The following is a 13,407-nucleotide window of genomic DNA, read 5'->3' as shown; positions in this document are numbered from 1 at the left end:
GGGTTTCTGAAAGGCGCCCTCAAATAAAATGTAATATTATTATTATTATTGTTATTATCTTAGGTGGACCACCTAAATCTACCACTTGGAAGATTGATAGTTTTATCCCAAACTCCTGGACTCCACATGTCAAAGTGTTTTGGGCTATAACCACAAATTGCCCCTGACGCATCCACTGGTATGTGTGTCACAGATGAATGAAGTGCAAGAACACTATAAATAGAAGAGAAGTAGACCGTTTCCTGTGCACCTAAGAAGTTTATTTGCGTCCACAGCTATGGCCAGTCTGGAATCTACATTTGCAACCTAACATGAAAACCTTTGTACTCTGGGAGGAAGCTGGAATAGTCCAGGAGTTACCGCCTGGATTGGCCAATAAAACCGTTTTCATACATCTTTTGTAACACTGAATTCTTTCAGACATCGTCCAGCAGAGGTCCATGTGAAAATGTCCTGCTGAGTCACATGAATTACTTTAATGTAGGGGAATTGACACAAGAGGATGGAACAAGAAACACAGAGACAAACTGAACTAAGAACTAAATAGAGACTAATTAGACTGAAGAAATAGGCAAAGAAGAAAATATAAACAATACACAAACTCAAAATCAAACAGAAAACATTTAAATAAAAAATGAAAGTCCATAATCTCAGAGTCTATGGACTTTCATGTGTTGTGAGAACAGACAACTGTGAAAAACAGTTGGTGACTTGATGATTCCAACACAAGGCAGCTGGTCTTGGTTTGGAATTCTTAGTATATCTGAATTTGTTGTTCCTTATAATCTTTGCTCTTGAAGTTTTGATTTTAGTCTTTATTGAACTTTGGGTTCCTGCTTTGATTTCTTGGTTCTTGATTACGATTGTTCTGGTTATAGAGATTCAGTTTTGCATAAGGTGTGTGTGGGATCAAGTCTTAGTTTTAACAGTAGTTTCCTGAGTGTTTCTCCATCTGTTCCTCCCTCTATTTTCTTTTTTTCTTTTTGTTAACATCTTGGTTAACTTGTTTTCCCTAGCCTGACCTCTTGTTGAGCGATTGCATCCATGTCTTTTCTAGCTGTATTGCTTTCTAACTCTTTTACCTTTTGGTTTTCTTACATACCTTGCATCATTTTTGTTTTCTGTCTCCTGGATTGCATTGATTACTTTCACCTGTGCTAATTAAATGCACCTGTGTCTAATCCACAATGGGCCCTGTGTGAATGTGCAGTACAGTCTCCTCTCTGTCCTTTGAATGATGGTTTGTATGCTTTCACTTTGTCTGTGTAGTAGTAGGAATTTGTATTTCTTTGAGGCTCACTTTATCTTTTGTTAGTTTTTCTTATCAACCAATAAAGTCTTGCTTTTTGTTGTTCTATTTGCTAGTATCCTTGGGCCCTTTATTAAAAAGGAAGTAGTACAGGGACTTGCAGGGACTATGTAGTAAAGGGCCTGGGTGAGCTTAACCTACTCTGGGTATCTTTCAGTGATTTGGATTCACTAAACCCTAACATTGGCAGTCGGGAAACTGGTCAATTATTGGTCAGTCGGTCACACGAAACTGGTTACCAACTCTTTTCCCTGCACATTCATATATAAAGGGTGGCATTAGCAGCATCTGACCACTCACAGTTGCAGATGACCGTAAAGGCAGCAGAGAGGCTGATTTTACAAAGGAAGATAAAAATATAATATTAGCGAAATGTGTAGAGGTTAAACACATAATACAGCCTGAAAGCAACAGAGGTACTGCAGAAAAATCAGCAGAATGTGTGTAAGAGCAAAATACCTGTATGTCAGCTTTAAAACCTTTAGCCTATTAGAAACTCTACCTGAGATAGGATAGTGGAGAGGAGATAGAAAAGCTGCAAGGGAGCAGGAAGAACACATTGTGTTGGCAGTAAAGGACCTTGGGCTAGAATCAAATCCAGGCCTCTGCAATAACCTTATAGAATATTGGTGGGTTGCTCAACCTGTTGAACTATACCTGTGCTCATATTTCATTACATTAAAGTTTGAAACATAGTTTTAGTTTTTATTCTTTCTGTGGCAGCCTCGGTGGTCTGTGAGCAAGTGAGCATTAATTACACAGAATTTTGTGGTGTTTCTATGTGCATTAAACTGTGCTTCTACTGTGCCAGACATTTGAATTTTGTTGTGTAACTGTCCTTTAACGCAGTGCTAGCTGACAGTGGTCTTCTGCTGCTGTAGCTCATGTGTTTCAAAGTTTGATGTGATGTGCATTCAGAGATGCTTTTCTGTGTGCCAGAGATTATTTGAGTTGCTGCTGACCTCGTACCAGCTCAAAGCAGTCTGGCCACTGTTCTTTGGCTTCAATAAGACATTTTCAGTGGATGTTTTCTTTTTGTGGACCATTCTCTGTAAACCCTACAGATGGTTGTGCGGGAAAAGCCCAGCAGATCAGCAGTTTCCAAAATACTCAGACCAGCTTGTGTGACATGAACCATTATCCTGTATTCAAAGTCATGTAAATTATCTGATGCTCAGATTGAACTTCAGCGGATCATCTTGACCGAGTCTACATATTAAAATGCATCGAGCTGCTTGGCTGATGTTTCTGTTAATGAGAAGCTAAACAAGTGTACATAACAAAGTGGAAGGTAACTTTATTTAGTTTTTATTTCCTTTCTCTGCATTCTGTCTCTTTTGTGGAAAACTGTAAAATGATTATACCACTGTCATTAAATCACAGTTTCATTTCTAATAGATTTGGGACCCCTCTCCCTTTTGATTTGCAAAAGTGATTTGTGAGCACCACTTAGACAAGGATCACAAACGGTGCCAGCACCCACTTTCCCTAATCTCTCATGCATGGGTTGCAATCATGTTGTTTTTGATGATGAGCTAAAGTGCCAAAATTAGCAAGAGAGAAGATGATCTCTTGCGAGTCGCAGCTTGCATGTTGCAATTTTCATGAGATTGGCCCCGGGACAGGGGTTATGGAGATGGGCTGGATGATGTGCATCGAGTCTTGCAGATCACTGGGCCTGAATGGTGAAAAAAAGATTTGTCCTTATCCAACATTTCCTGGAGAAAATGAGAATTTTATCACAGTGCACTACAATAACCTCTAATTTTCCACCCCACTGTCCAAAAACCGTCCACTTTCCTTTTTATAGAGACTCTGTGGTCAGGGCCTGTGCACTCTCTATAGTGTCAATTATATGAATGAGCCCCACTGCATTCAAATTAAACTTTTCATGTGCCAGAGTTATAAGGCAAAGGGGTTCCAGTTGAGGATGAAATAATGAAATATTTCCTCTCAGGGAGCCGGGTCCCGGTGCAGTCTCGGCTGGCTCCAGAGAACCAGAACAATCTCCATTATCCAGTGGCTCCATGCCCACATTGGGGCTATCAGTATCAATAAAAAGTCCACTCCCTCACTCTTTACAGTCCGGCAGACTCAGGGCCAGGCTCACACATCTATTCTCAGTGGAATATGTTTCCCCCAAGGTAAAGATATGTCAGGCACTGAGCTGTTTTCTTTAGGACAAATAGGCTGATCTGCAGGCTCAAATGCCAGAGAGTGCTTGAAGTGTAACGAGACAATATGGCCGTTGGGTTTATTGGAATGAAGTAATTGTCCAACAAATGGACAACAAATAGCTCTTTCTCTTCTCTTTCACCAGGCTAGAACTAGTTTTCACGCATTTCTGCAGAATAATTAGTGTCCAAAAAGCTGACGCAAGCATGACACTGCAAAATTCTGCTCCCAAAGTAACCGCTGGTAGCAAGGTCTACGGGTGGGGCCGCTACAAGAAATTACCCCAGCCTCTTATGCATAATGTTAACATTTGGTTCTCTCACCTGTCCAAATATGGGATGATTTCTCAAAAGGTGTCAAGACAGAACAGGCAGAATGACTGATGCATTGGAAAATAGATTTAAAAAAAAAGAAGAAGCTGGCTCTGGAGATTCTGACACACCAACCTACCAACAGATGCTGTCAACATCATCCATCAACGGAAGGTTGAAATCCATCTTTTCTCCTCTGGCTGGAGATAACACGATGACATCACTGAGTAAATCCACAGAAGCCACCTCTGGACCCTGAGTGACAGACCAGTAAATATTGCAACATGGCCCTTAAAAAGGGAACTTCACTAAATTTTGAACATCGTAGATTGTTTACACGTTTTAGGGGCTGCTGCTACTAGTGAAATGTATGAAATCCGTCAACAGTGTCCGAGCTGCAATGTGGGTGAAGGTACAGCAGCACTAGGTTTGACAAGAAAGCACGACTCTTGGAATAGAACATGTACATATTCTTCAGCAGCTTAGATTTTGACCCTTTAAAAAAATACTAACTGTCATTGTGTTAAAACAAGTTAAATTCTAAATCTCTGTTCAAGATACAGCAGGCTCCTACCAACAGCACTGGCTCATCCATGCCCCAAATTGACCTCTGTGACACAGCCTTCATGCTGGTTTCTGCCTGCCGCGCACTGAAAGCTCACTAGCTCGAAGGTCTAATGCACCAAAAATCTTTTAACATCAACCTGGTTTTAACTCTGATGTCAATGGATTTGTGACATTACGAAATGGGCTTTCAAAGAACTGATATGTTTATAACACACTGCAATCGATATGGCTCCACATGAACTAGAATGGATTCTAATGGCAACCCAGATTCACAGGAAATAAACGTGACAAAATATGTCAAAATGCCAATAGAAACTTCTCAAATCACTCATGCAGGAAAATCCAGTTCTCTGGGAGTTCAGACTCACCCAGCATTAGAACTTCCCCAGAATCTAGATGAATGCACTTAACAAAAAAGCCCTATGCTATTACGTGAGTGGCTGTGATAAAACAAGCATCACTTAGTTGTATTGTATGCAGCCTTTATCTTTATAGCATAAGGCACTGAAAGTTGATTCTCTACTAAATAGAACCCTGTTTATGATGAACATGCAACAGTGTTGGAGGGACTTCTTTAGGCTTCTCCATCTCATCCTATCTCTAGCATCCTCCTCTTACACGCCCACCCTCTGCATGTCCTCCTTCACTACATCCACGAACCTCCTCTGAGGTCTTCCAACCATCTCAGCCTCGCCTCTCTAACTTTGTCCCTCTGATATACTCATTTTTCATCCTGTCCATCCTGGACACTCCCAATCAAAATCTCAACATCTTTAACTCTGCCACCTCCAGTGCGGCCTGCTGTCTTTTTGTCAGTACTACTGTCTCCGAATCATACATCATAGCAAAGTCTCACTAACGTTTTTGTAAACTTTCCCTTTCCCTCTTCCTGCTGTCCTCCTGTCACAAATCACCCCTGACACTCATCTCCTCCCACTCCACCCTCACTGCACGCTCTTCTTCACCTCTCTGTACTAATGTACAAATGTTTCACAATTGGACCTCTGTTAGAAAAGATGATTAAAGAACATTGATGGGTGGGGTTAGGGAGTGGGCGAAGCCATAAATTGCGGTTTGATACATTCCCATTTCAAGTCTGGCAAAGTAATCTTTTTCAAACCCAATGAAGCAGCTGAAAGTGTATAAACCTAATGAAGTACAAGACCAGGTAAAGCAATACCAGCAGTGAGTAGAGACAAAACTGTGCAAAACAAAAAGTTGCAAATGGGGCTCAAACCATGATTTTAACCTGCAAGTTATTCCATCAGCATGTTGTTATATGGTCATCACTAATCAGCAACCTAACTGGCTGGATGTGAGTAAGGAGTAAGAGGGGGTTATCTGCTAATTGAAAGGTCAGTGGTTTGATCCCCAGCTCTCCCAGTGTGTATGTAGATGTTTTCTTGGGATACATTCTGAATGCCGAATGGTACCCAGTGTGTTCATGTGTATTGCAACAGATTGATGAGGTCTTCTCCTTTGACAGATGGGATTGTCTCCTTGCAACCCTGAATTGGATAAGTGGAAGAAGATGGATGGATGGATGGTATCCATATGTTTAAAGTCATGAAAGTGAAGGGCCATAAGTGCAGCTTGTAGTGTAAAACTACTTTAAGTACTCAGTAAGAGTATGAACCCCAGTCCATTTACTAATTTTACCGCAGCTGGCATGTCAGGGCACCAAAGCTAAAAGACAGGAGGCATCTGACAAAAATGCATTATGTGATGCCCTGGGATGAGGATGTGTTGCAGGATCTTTAACTCCATCATTTATTGACAACCATGTGACTTTTCAACCGGAATAAAATCCCCACTAAAATACATCTTCATGTACAAAGTGTATAGGCTTGTATTAGGCTGCAACAAAAGCTTTAGAAAACATCCCACTTACTGGCACAAGGGCTAATTATAACAAGAGAAACTGCCACTAAAGGCAGGGGAAATGTGTCCAGCAGCAAATGAAAATTATATGTCTGAACTCTGTGTAAACATGAGGGTGGGCTTCCTGTACGTTATGCATTATGTATTACAGCTAGAGATGACAACAGTAATTTCAGTCACCAATCAGTCAAGCTGTAATGCAAAACACTGCTGCTTTTTTTATGTTTTGATGTTATGAATCACTTTCAGCAAGTACACTGTCAGTTCTTGGTTTGGTTAAGTTTTATTTTTTCAGACACTTCCGCCTATCTGCACTCAATAGGAGCCACTCCTGCCAATGCGTATGAGACAAATTCAAATGCTGGCTTGCACAATGAATTAGAGACTTCTAAGGACAACTCGGAATGAGCATACCTTTTAGCGAGATAATGTTTCTGAAAGACAACAGTTGGCTTTGTTCAGACATAAAGTCTCATCAACCAAGCATGGGCATAGAAAGCCTGACAGCTTAATGGGATTGTTAAGTTTAACTATGAAATACAGAGTGTATTTTTGGCAAAGCAATAAAAGATGCGCTTTGCTTACAACCAATATGACACAACAATATGGACGACATCTTGTTTACAGTCCCGTCTGTCTGTCATATGTCATATTGTATCAGCCAAGACGAGTCGGCACAGGCTTCACATGCATTATGCAGAGAACTTTAGTTATGTCTTTCAATAACCCAGATTCTAGTAGTGATTTGAACTGAAGTAATACTTTACAAAACAGCAACTCAATACATTCAGGCATGCAGACATGCTCAAGTTCAAACCGAGCGTCAGGATGGGGAAGAAAGGCGATTTAAGTGACTTTGAATGGTCCTTGGTGCCAGACGAGCTGGTCTGAGTATTTCATAAACTGCTGATCTAGAGAGATTTTACAGGGACTGGTCCAAAAATGAGAAAACATTAAGTGAGGAGCAGTTTTCTGGGTGCACTTCTCAGGCCTCTGCCTTGTCGATGTCAGAGGTCTGAATGGCCAAACTGCTTTGAGCTGATAGGAACGTAACAGAGACTCCAATAACCACTTGTTACAACCAAGGTATGCAGACGACTGGGTGTCATTCCTGTCAGCTAAAAACACCAATCTGAGCATATAGTTTGCACAGGCTCAAGTTTCTGCTGTGACATTCGGACGGTCAGACTGTGAAGTAAATAACATGAAAGCATGGATCCGTCCTGCCTTGTATCAACAGTTCAGGCTGGTGGTGTGTAACGGTGTGGGGGATATTTTCTTTGCAGACTTCGGGCCCCTTAGTAGCATTATTTAAACTCCACAGTCTTCCTGAGTATTATTGCTGTTCATGTCCATCTCTTTATGACCACAGCGTGCCCATCTTTCAAATGCTGCTTCCAATATGATAACACAACGTGTCACAAACACATCCTCCCACCAGCCGTTCGCAGCAGATGACTGCCCCTCCCTGAACCTGATTCTGCTGGAGGTTTCTCTTCTACTTATAGGGGATTGTCTCTGTTGTTGGGGTTTTCTCTGTATTATTGTAGGGTATATATACCTTACAGTATCAAGGACATTGAAGTGACTGTTGAATTGAACTGAATTGGCATCATGGAGGTGCAGCTGACAAATTTACAGCAACTGTGTGATGCTATCAAGTGGATATGGACCAAAATCTCAGACGAATGATTCCAGCACCTTATTGAATCTTTGTAACAAAGGCAGTTCTGAAGGGAACAAACAAAGTTCACCCACTACAGTGGCAAAAACATTTAAGCAGTGTCTTGCAAAATTCCTAAGATCTCAGATGTCAACACATTTAAGTTTTTTTTCTGAAACATGCTTTGAAACAGTTTCTTGAAATTCATAAACTGGTCTAAAATCTACAAAATCAGCAAAATCCTTGACAATATTACAAAAAGGGAACAAGGCAAGAAAGTTTTACTCAAATGGTCTTGTAAGGTCGTTTTAAAATGCTAGTTAGATCGATAAATACACTGCAGTGAAACACAGAAAATGGGTATGACCTATATTTCAAACGCTACATTAGTGAAATTCCATCACTTTTGTCTGTACACAGCCAAAACAATGCCTTCAGTCATGTAAACAAGATTATTACCGAGGTCGTTTTTTTTTTGCAGCTTAAACAGTGTCAGACTGTCTTGTAGGGTTAGAAATAATGACATTATCATTTGCATGTAAATGCAGCCATTTCCAAAATGAATGCAGTCCTGACTGACACTTGAACTTGGCTGGTGTGAAAACACAGTTTACTGTACAAGGACGCTTAGCTGTAACCATGTTATTATTCCAAAATGAAACTCCCGGTTGTCTCATTACTCACAGAAAGCAACGCTGACAGGGATTTTAGGATTGGGAGACGTCAAATAAAAATGGGATTTGTATATTCAGCTCCCAAAGGCACATATTCATGCTGGAACAAAGATATGAATGAAAGCCACTTGCTGCTCCCAGACCTGCACAAAAATGGTCTCTGAGAGGTTACTGTAGACCAAGCTCTGTTTAGATAGAAAACAGTAATTGATCAGAATATGGCCCCTAAAAAAAGACTTTACCTGTTATAGAATTAACCACAGGTGTAGAAATGTGCATTTACTCATTGGAAATTGTGAAATTTGAGTCAAGAAGTCATGTATGAATTCAAACTTGTTTTTGGCATCATTAATTTTTTAAATGATGATTGATTTGTCTTTGGAGGGTTTTTTTTTCCAATTCAGAGCAAGAAGATTCTGGTTTCTGATTGGGCTGGAGCATTTCTTTGACTAAATTGGATAAGTGTAAATACTTATAATTTGAAAGTTTCCCCAAAACTGTCTAAAACAACCTCACAGAAACCAGAGATGTGCACAGTTTTTACACTGCAAATACGCAATTAATCAAATCAAGAGACATTGAAGCTCTCTTAAGAACATTTAATTGGTTAAACTAAAGTTTTAGGGGTAATACTGGTTTGTACCTACAAATAATTCTTCAAGCAGTTGAATAAATATGGGTGTATGTTTTAAACAGATTATATTCAAAGACCAGAGTCGTTGCAAAAATTCATAAGTTATGTTTGAACAGATAGAGACTGAGCCAGAGATAATAATAATCTCCTCAGGCAACGTTCCTGTTAGCGTGGCGATGCAGTGCTAGGACATCAAGCAGCAAAGCAGGTGCTGTGATCGAGACGGATGATGGATTGTTCCCAGCTGCTAATGCTGTCTGTAAACGGATTCTGTAGGATGCTGAGGCAACAGCTGAAGTGGGTCCCAGTACCAATTTAATCAACTATTGTGAGTATGAGGATAAGAAGCATTTTGAGATTACAATGAGGAATAGTAATAAAAAAAAAAAATTACCCCCCTCCCTCCAATCCCCCCCCCCCAAACCCCAAAACAAAAAAAAACCAAAAAAACCCCATCATGTCACAAAATTGCTTTGCATGTTGTAACACTTTAATGACATAGGTAGTGCTGCTAAAACCCATTTGTTGTTGAGTGTAGGGGATTAAACACTTAGACCCCCGGAGAGCAGTCATTTTGGTTTTCTACCTTAGACCCCCGCGGAGTCATCATTTTGCGTTTCTACCTTTAAAAGCCGGAGAGCAGTCAGTCAAATGCTGGAGTCATTCATATGTATATTAGGTCGTTACCTAGGAATTCTGGAGGGAGGGGAGTGGGGGTGAGTGATTGAGGGGGTGGGGGAGTGGAGTGTTTCAGTTTGCCATCTTAGGGAGAAATCAACACATGTCCTTTGTATGTCCTTTGTTGCTGACATTTATTGATGAAAACAGTACAAAAAACCAACCATTTGTACACATATTTACAAATAATGATAAAAAGTGAGTGAGTACATTTCAACATTTTCAGCAATCACTCACAATCCTGGCACTGCCACGGTATCTGTCGTCTGCATTTACCACATGTGTACCTGTAGCAGTGAACACATCGCACAGTGGCCTGATTTTTTTTGCATCTGTGTTTGACCTGACACGTGGCCCTTTTTCCAGGGCTCGGTGTGGAGGGTTGTGTCCGAAGCAACTGATCTTTTCTTGCCTTCTTCGCAGCTACATGAGAGCGAGCCAACTCCCTTGCAAGCTCCACCAGGAAGTCCACCCGTCTTTCCTTCGTCCCGGTGCATGCTTGATACAGCACATGTGCATTCAGTGCTGCCATGTCAATCATGTTATAAAACACGGCGACTGGCCAGCGCCGTGTTCCTTTGCGGACAGTGTACTCCCGAACCATCTGGTCCATCACATCCACGCCACACTTTGTTTTGTTGTAAAGGGTGACAGTGTTTGGTGGTGTTATCAGTCTGAACCACGCCGTGCATGCTGCTAAGAATATAGACTGTCTTCTTCCGTTTGGCCGCATACGCCGTCAGCGTGGCAGCAGAGGTTGAAAACACCTAAGAAATAAGATAAATTGTTATTTCCATAGCCCTTTTACACACAATGAAACACATAAACATAGAACCACAAAAGACCTGCAACATACCTGAGTGGTGAATTCATTGCGATCTGTCTGTCTAGTGGATTGAGGAATTTCCCTGCGAATCTTGTTGACTGTGCCGAGGATGGTGGTTTTCCGTCCAAGAAGTTTTTGCGCAAGTGAAAGCGATGTGAAGAAATTGTCCGTGGTAACATTTCTGCCCTTGTCTAGGAATGGTTCCATCAGCCTCATTACTACATTTTCAGAAAGTCTCTCCCCAGTGGGACGATTGGGGTCCTTGCCAAGATATGGGAAGACATTGCAAATGTACTTGGATTTTAGGTCGCAAGCCACCCAAAACTTGTTCCCAAACTTGTCCGGTTTACTTGCAATATACTGCAGGAAACAGCACCGAGTCTTTGATGGGAAAAGCTGTTCATCAACGGTGATATGTAGACCAGGGTTGTAGCACGTGATGCAGTTGGTGACAAATGATCCCCACACACTGGAAATTGCAGCGAACTTATCAGTCTTTGCTCGATCACTGCGGGTGGACTTGTCATCAAAGCGTAGGTGTTGCATGATGTCTTGGAAGCGGTTTCGTGCCATAGTTCCAATTATCTGTGGGTTTCCCAGGTTTGCTGACCAGCAGTCATTTACCGATGGAACCCTGTGAATTGTCATCTTGCGGGGGGTTTACAGGGTTCAAGTTTGGGATCAAGTTTTGGGTGGCCTGCGACCTAAAATCCAAGTACATTTGCAATGTCTTCCCATATCTTGGCAAGGACCCCAATCGTCCCACTGGGGAGAGACTTTCTGAAAATGTAGTAATGAGGCTGATGGAACCATTCCTAGACAAGGGCAGAAATGTTACCACGGACAATTTCTTCAGATCACTTTCACTTGCGCAAAAACTTCTTGGACGGAAAACCACCATCCTCGGCACAGTCAACAAGATTCGCAGGGAAATTCCTCAATCCACTAGACAGACAGATCGCAATGAATTCACCACTCAGGTATGTTGCAGGTCTTTTGTGGTTCTATGTTTATGTGTTTCATTGTGTGTAAAAGGGCTATGGAAATAACAATTTATCTTATTTCTTAGGTGTTTTCAACCTCTGCTGCCACGCTGACGGCGTATGCGGCCAAACGGAAGAAGACAGTCTATATTCTTAGCAGCATGCACGGCGTGGTTCAGACTGATAACACTACCAAAAGGAAGCCAAACACTGTCACCCTTTACAACAAAACAAAGTGTGGCGTGGATGTGATGGACCAGATGGTTCGGGAGTACACTGTCCGCAAAGGAACACGGCGCTGGCCAGTCGCCGTGTTTTATAACATGATTGACATGGCAGCACTGAATGCACATGTGCTGTATCAAGCATGCACCGGGACGAAGGAAAGACGGGTGGACTTCCTGGTGGAGCTTGCAAGGGAGTTGGCTCGCTCTCATGTAGCTGCGAAGAAGGCAAGAAAAGATCAGTTGCTTCGGACACAACCCTCCACACCGAGCCCTGGAAAAAGGGCCACGTGTCAGGTCAAACACAGATGCAAAAAAAATCAGGCCACTGTGCGATGTGTTCACTGCTACAGGTACACATGTGGTAAATGCAGACGACAGATACCGTGGCAGTGCCAGGATTGTGAGTGATTGCTGAAAATGTTGAAATGTACTCACTCACTTTTTATCATTATTTGTAAATATGTGTACAAATGGTTGGTTTTTTGTACTGTTTTCATCAATAAATGTCAGCAACAAAGGACATACAAAGGACATGTGTTGATTTCTCCCTAAGATGGCAAACTGAAACACTCCACTCCCCCACCCCCTCAATCACTCACCCCCACTCCCCTCCCTCCAGAATTCCTAGGTAACGACCTAATATACATATGAACGACTAGCCAATTTAGCTTCCACTTCCAGCATTTGACTGCTCTCCGGCTTTTAAAGGTAGAACGGTAGAAGCCTGGAAATCCCAGTGTTAAACCCCTGAACCTTCGGCTGTACCTGCTGCTACACCCAAATCCTTTCCAGCTACAACAAATGAAGTGCAGTTCTAGGAAAAACTTTTTGGAGCCTTTGAGATTGTCTATATTTCTCTGTAAATATAACTTAAAACATCATTAGATTTTTCTATTACAGCTCTAAAAGTAGATATAGAGTATCTGATTAATGAAACATATTTTGTGTATGTTTAGAGTTTACATGCAATAAATCTATATTTAGGCAGATTAAGAACAAATGGTGGATATTAAAGAACATTGTTACACTTCGAATGAGAGGTCAACCAACAAAAATCACTCCAAGAGTAAGAATGAAATACTCTGGGAGGTCAAAAAGCAACAAACCTGCTCCTCTAGCTTCCTTTCACTCTTTCACTCTATTTAGCTTATATTCGACCTTATTTAGTTTATGAGAAAATCTGATGTTTTGTATCCTATTTATGTAGAAATTTAGAAAATTCTAAACTCTTCCACACAGCTTTAGCATAAAACAATAAAAAACGCGTTACGTTCTTAGTCTAGGCAAGTATTGAACGCAACAAGAAGTTGGCCCACTCACACACCACCCAAGCAAGAATACAAACAACAATATCTTTTGAAGTGCTAAGCAGCCATTTATTTGCTTCAGCGGTGAGCAGTGCCAAAAATAACAAACAAAACTCCCTAATGGTCCCTACGCTTTCCTACCCAAAATGAAAAACCAAACAAAAGACAATTC

The sequence above is a fragment of the Rhamphochromis longiceps genome, linkage group LG10 (assembly GCF_057381845.1).
Source record: "Rhamphochromis longiceps isolate RC_006_pf linkage group LG10, R_longiceps_female_GT1.1, whole genome shotgun sequence".
Lineage (NCBI taxonomy): Eukaryota > Metazoa > Chordata > Actinopteri > Cichliformes > Cichlidae > Rhamphochromis > Rhamphochromis longiceps.
The sequence above is the reverse complement of the archived record's forward strand: the minus strand, read 5'-3'. Positions refer to the sequence as shown.